The sequence below is a fragment of the Nicotiana sylvestris genome, chromosome 1 (assembly GCF_000393655.2).
Source record: "Nicotiana sylvestris chromosome 1, ASM39365v2, whole genome shotgun sequence".
NCBI classification, from domain to species: domain Eukaryota; kingdom Viridiplantae; phylum Streptophyta; class Magnoliopsida; order Solanales; family Solanaceae; genus Nicotiana; species Nicotiana sylvestris.
Window position 1 is genome coordinate 126,230,584 of NC_091057.1, and position 4,995 is coordinate 126,235,578.

General features: G+C 31.3%; 1 long non-coding RNA gene across 1 annotated transcript; it reads left to right on the top strand.

Moving 5' to 3' along the window:
• The first annotated feature begins 801 nt into the window (after nucleotides 1-801).
• Nucleotides 802-3,897, top strand: LOC104232509 (uncharacterized). The gene is made up of 3 exons (XR_712346.2): nucleotides 802-1,118; nucleotides 2,866-2,917; nucleotides 3,526-3,897. It is a non-coding gene; the product is annotated as an uncharacterized lncRNA (long non-coding RNA).
• Nucleotides 3,898-4,995: the final 1,098 nt, after the last annotated feature.

Below are 4,995 nucleotides of genomic sequence, written 5' to 3' on the forward strand. Positions count from 1 at the left end.
ATACTTCTAACTTTGTTATTTTATTTCTATAAACTCAACTCATTTGCCTTCTTTTTATATTTCTTCTTTCTCTATGCTTACACAAATTCCGTTTCCTTCGACGCCAATGAAGACATCCAAAGAACACTATCATTCGACCACTGTTTCAGGTATTCCTCTATATTTATCATTTACGCCTTACTCTTATATATTTGACTCTTACTAACTTGTATGAACCCTAATCTAATTGTATTGGTATGGACAAACAAGTATGTAAAAATACATCAAAGGCATGAGGTACAGTCCAAACTTTCTTCGCTATTATTTTTTCCCTCTAAATCAAAACTTATAATGTCAATATTCAATGGAAGTATACTTTTGTTCCCTAATCAATAACTAAGGATGTACAAATTCTAAAATAGTTTCAAAAAATTCAAAGATTCTTAACTACTATGATTTTTTCATAATTGATACTAACTGTGTCGTTGATATGGAGTTGAAAAATGTTATATTACTGATAATTTCTTTCAGAACAATGTCTTTAAATATTCTACAATACTATACTTTTTTCCCTAATCAATAACTAAGGATCTAAAGATTCATTAAATATAGAGTGTTGCAATATTACCACTATTATACTTTTCCTGGTCTACCTTCTTAAGTTATGCTTGAAGATCAATACATGCATTTAACACAGGAGTTGTAGAAAAGGAAATAGGTGAAAGAAAGAAAATGTAAGAAGTAAAATCATTCTCTGGTAACTACATCCCTATGAGACTATTTTAAGGAGGTTGCTCCTTAATCAATTAATTTATCAGACCGTGAATTAAGTATATTTGTCTTTTGTCATTTTAATTGTTAGGAGAAGATACATGCATCCGATACTGCATATGGCCTTTCACTGTTTCTGGGAAGTAGCTTGAAACTGGTTTGAGGCGAACTCTATATATATATATATATATATTGCTGGTCCTCTCCTTGAGGCACATCACCATTGTATACGTCAAATCATTGCAGGGGCTGATTCAGTCTGTGTTTGAGCTGCCTGGTGGCTTCTTCTATTGGAGGTGTTTATATTGGTTTTCCCCGACCTTGCACTGCAGTCATTAGAACCAATATGTCCGAGAATGTTGATTCAGGTGAAATTTTTTCCTGTTGTTTTTCTTCTTCTTTTTTTATTTGGATTTTACATTGTTTATCCTGAGATTGAAATTTATGTATTAACAAAAAAGTGTGAAAAAAGAAGGAAAAATGAAAATAGCATTTGAAATTGGTGTTTGCAACATATAGGTTTTATAATGATATTGAAGTATGCTTAGTATGTTAAAAGTGACATAATTTTTTTTGTTTCCATTGTGTTTATACTTGCCTGTAACCTGAGGTATATGGAGATTCTTGGTCAAACTCCATGTTGAAATTGTACTTATATGGTCGTCGTACAAAGGAACAAGTAAAGTGGTAGAAAAGAGAGGTTGAACACCATTCCCGCTTTCCTTCTCCGAGGGAAAAAAGTAATGTGCCCAACTCCAATTGATATTGTTCTTTATTCGTGAAACTTATATAATTATTTGAATCTTAGAGATATATTTCTACGTCTCATATTCTTGATTTTTCTTCATCTTTAGGTTGATATGTTTGTATCTTTTGGTCATTTTATTGTCCATTTTGTAAGATTTACTTAATCTTGAATGTGTTCACTTATTAAAACTTTCATCTAACATTTATGCATGGATAAAATGTCCCGTCAATTGTTCATGGACACATAATAAGATAACAATGTTGCTTTTCTCATTTGGATATGTAATGAGGTAACATGTTACCTTTCTCACACGGATACATAGTGCAGCAAAGATGGTGCATTTGTTATTCCAGATTGAGATGAGAACTCTTGAAATTGGTTGGAGTAATATTTGAACATTTTGAATATTCATTTTCAGTAAAAGAGCAGACACTTGGACGTTTCTCTTTGTTAGCATTTTTTTTCTCGGAATTTGTTTTGGTGGATTTTGGGTTATGAAAGTAGACTTTTCTTTGTAGATACCATGAGAACGGTGGGCTATTCTGATATCATTGTTTTAATACACGTCGAAAGGTGGTGGTGCTAGCAGCAAGTATTCCAGTTGTTTATACAAGAGATGATCCTGGACAACGTCGTGGTTATATGTTGTGACAAATTAAAGCTTAATTAATCATCTCTTCATTTTTCATCATTCTCTTAGAACTTAGATATCATAAGCTTTTATCGAAGTAGCGTCACAAATGTTTTCATGAATGTTATTTATTATATATTTTTTGGCCGTTTTTGCCTTTTTCACTCTATATTCTGCTCCTTTAAAGATTTTTGGTTCTTTTGTTTTCTCTTTAACCTTCTTAAAGTCTTCCACATAATGATTGCCAAAAGTTTAAACTGAATGAGGCAATTAAGTATTTTGGTCTTTCGCTCAGCTATATTTTATTTTTAATTCTTTTCAGATTTTGGTGTGTGTCCTATGCCTCTTCATTTTTATTAGCCCATTTTATGTCCATCCTACATCCTTTTTCTTTTCCCTTTGTTTTCTTCTCAGTGTGTATTTTGATGGAATCAGAAGGTATCGAATTTTATGGGATAAACTTTGAGATGTATTTACATTGGGAGCATATTATTTATCATGCGAATGGTAATTCTTATATGTTCTTGAATATGGTATGATCAGTAAGTGCTCCGCTTCAGTTGAAATTAGTGTAAGTATGATGTAGTCCTTTTAACTTTTGTTGTTCAATTAGTTTTGATTGTTATTTAGCTGTTTCATGAGCATTAGAACTACTATCATTTTTTTTGTGCAAAAAGACTATTTCCTATTGTTGTTTCTGATTTATTGGAGATACTTTGCTGTTGTTATTTTATAGGAATACAGAAGGACCCAAGTTTTATGTATGGCGAGCATTTGGCATCAAACACGTAAGTTATGCATCTAAACCTTTTTATATGTGCTTATGTGAAATAAGTTTCCTTCTTTTTTTTTCCCCGACATATTTGAACACTTCTATAAAATGGACAGATTCATGCATCATCATGGATCTGTTTTAGAATTTCTGCTCTTCCACTATCTTGATTCGTTGAGTTTAGTTTCTGCATATGTATTATGCTTATAGGTTTATGACTTTGCTCTTTCTAATTCTTATTATAGTGTTGTTACTATCTGTAGCACCATTACGACAATATATTTTCTTACTAGCTTCTAAGAATTTTCAGTGGTGGCAGACTTCATTTTCTCAGTGTTCTCTTCAATTGTCTGTCTTCCTGTGCTCGGTATATTACTACTGTTATGTTAAGGCTAAGATGTCAAGGTTCTTACTTCCCAATTTTTACTTTAGATGTGTATAGAATATTAAATTTTATCTTGTCTTAGGATTGTTTTACAGTGAGTATATATACAAGTTCTATTTAAACCATTTCTCCCATATTTAATCTATTGGTTGTGTGAATTCTAGCGAAATGTCATGGCATTTTGTCTTGATAATATATTACTATATATCAAACATGTCATTTTGGTTATTCAAATTTAGGTGCTATTGAAATTTCGGACTCAAATATGTTTGTGATGAGGGTTTATAGAAACATCAAATGCAACTATCTTTTGATGGAGAAGCTAAAAGCATGACTCTGCTGGTCCATTTGGTTGATATTGGAGGTGAGGCCAAGAAAAGTCTCATGAACCAATTATCATTGTGAGTGTCCAATGGGTTTAATTATGGTAGCCACTTCTGCTCGGATTTTGGGAAGCCCTGATTTTCTTTTTTGTCTGTGAAGAAGATCATTTATTGCCTTTGTACTTATATTAGAATGAAAGAGAATTTAAATGATTTAAGGCTAGCTTAATAAGAGTTTCAAATGTAATGTGGTTACCCTCCAATACTAGAGAATGAGGTGCCTTGAGATGAAGCTTCTGGTGGCACATGCTTGATTTGTGTTGTGTAAATCTTTGTTGTTATAAATGTTATGACTATAGCTTTTATTATTAATAAAATTTTGAGACATGCTTATTTCTGCTTATGGTTCTTGCTTAATATGGTTTCGTAGCCTTTGAAATAGTCCAAGTCATCTTCATTAAAAATGGCATTTACTGAATAGTATGATAATCAGAGCGTTGGTATTATGCTAAACATGAAATTGGTTATTCCATATCATACTAATATAACCTCTTTTCAGTTTTTTTTTTAAAAAGTATATTGCGGTTGAATCTAATTTGACGGCTAAATCTTTGACTGATAATAACATTATTGGTGGCCTAAATGCTTTACATGACTTTATTTTTGCGGCAATTAAAATGGATACAAGGATACAAAGCCTAAGGTTGAGGCTAAGAATAATGTCAGTGAAGCCATATTAACCAAAGCGAAAGAAGCACCACCAATAGCAGCACAAGCACCAAACACTTGATAGTAAATAACAAATAAATCAGTTTAGCTAGGGACTATTCTACTCTCTATACGTTAAAGCTTTTTAATAATCATCTCCTTTTTCCTATACTATTTTAGTAAGACCAAAATTGGATTCATTAATCTTAATTTTTTAAGTTGTTATTTAAAGCATTGTTTTTGTGTTTTAGATAGTGGAGCACTATAGTACTATGAGATTCACTTCATTTAGACGAAGGACGGGGTATTTTATCTGAAGTTAGAACTTAGTGAGTAAAGACAAATATTTAATTTTTAATTATGTAAAAGACTTTTTATTACTAATATAATTTTACCAATTCTCATATGTTATTATCTATTGTAATAGTTCATAAAGAAATTTTTATAAGTAGAGATTGATTTTCTTTTATATGCCATTACTTATTCAGCCATATTTTAGCTTTTTTCAATCGCGCGCAGCGCGAGCAAATTAACTAGTTATATATATAGGAAAATATAGTAGAAAAGGATTGTAGGAACACCGGATTTTTAAGTAATATGTTTATCCTAAAAACTGGATAACAATTAAACTTATTATGTGGTTTTAAGGATACGTGATTTCACCTAATACCAATTGAT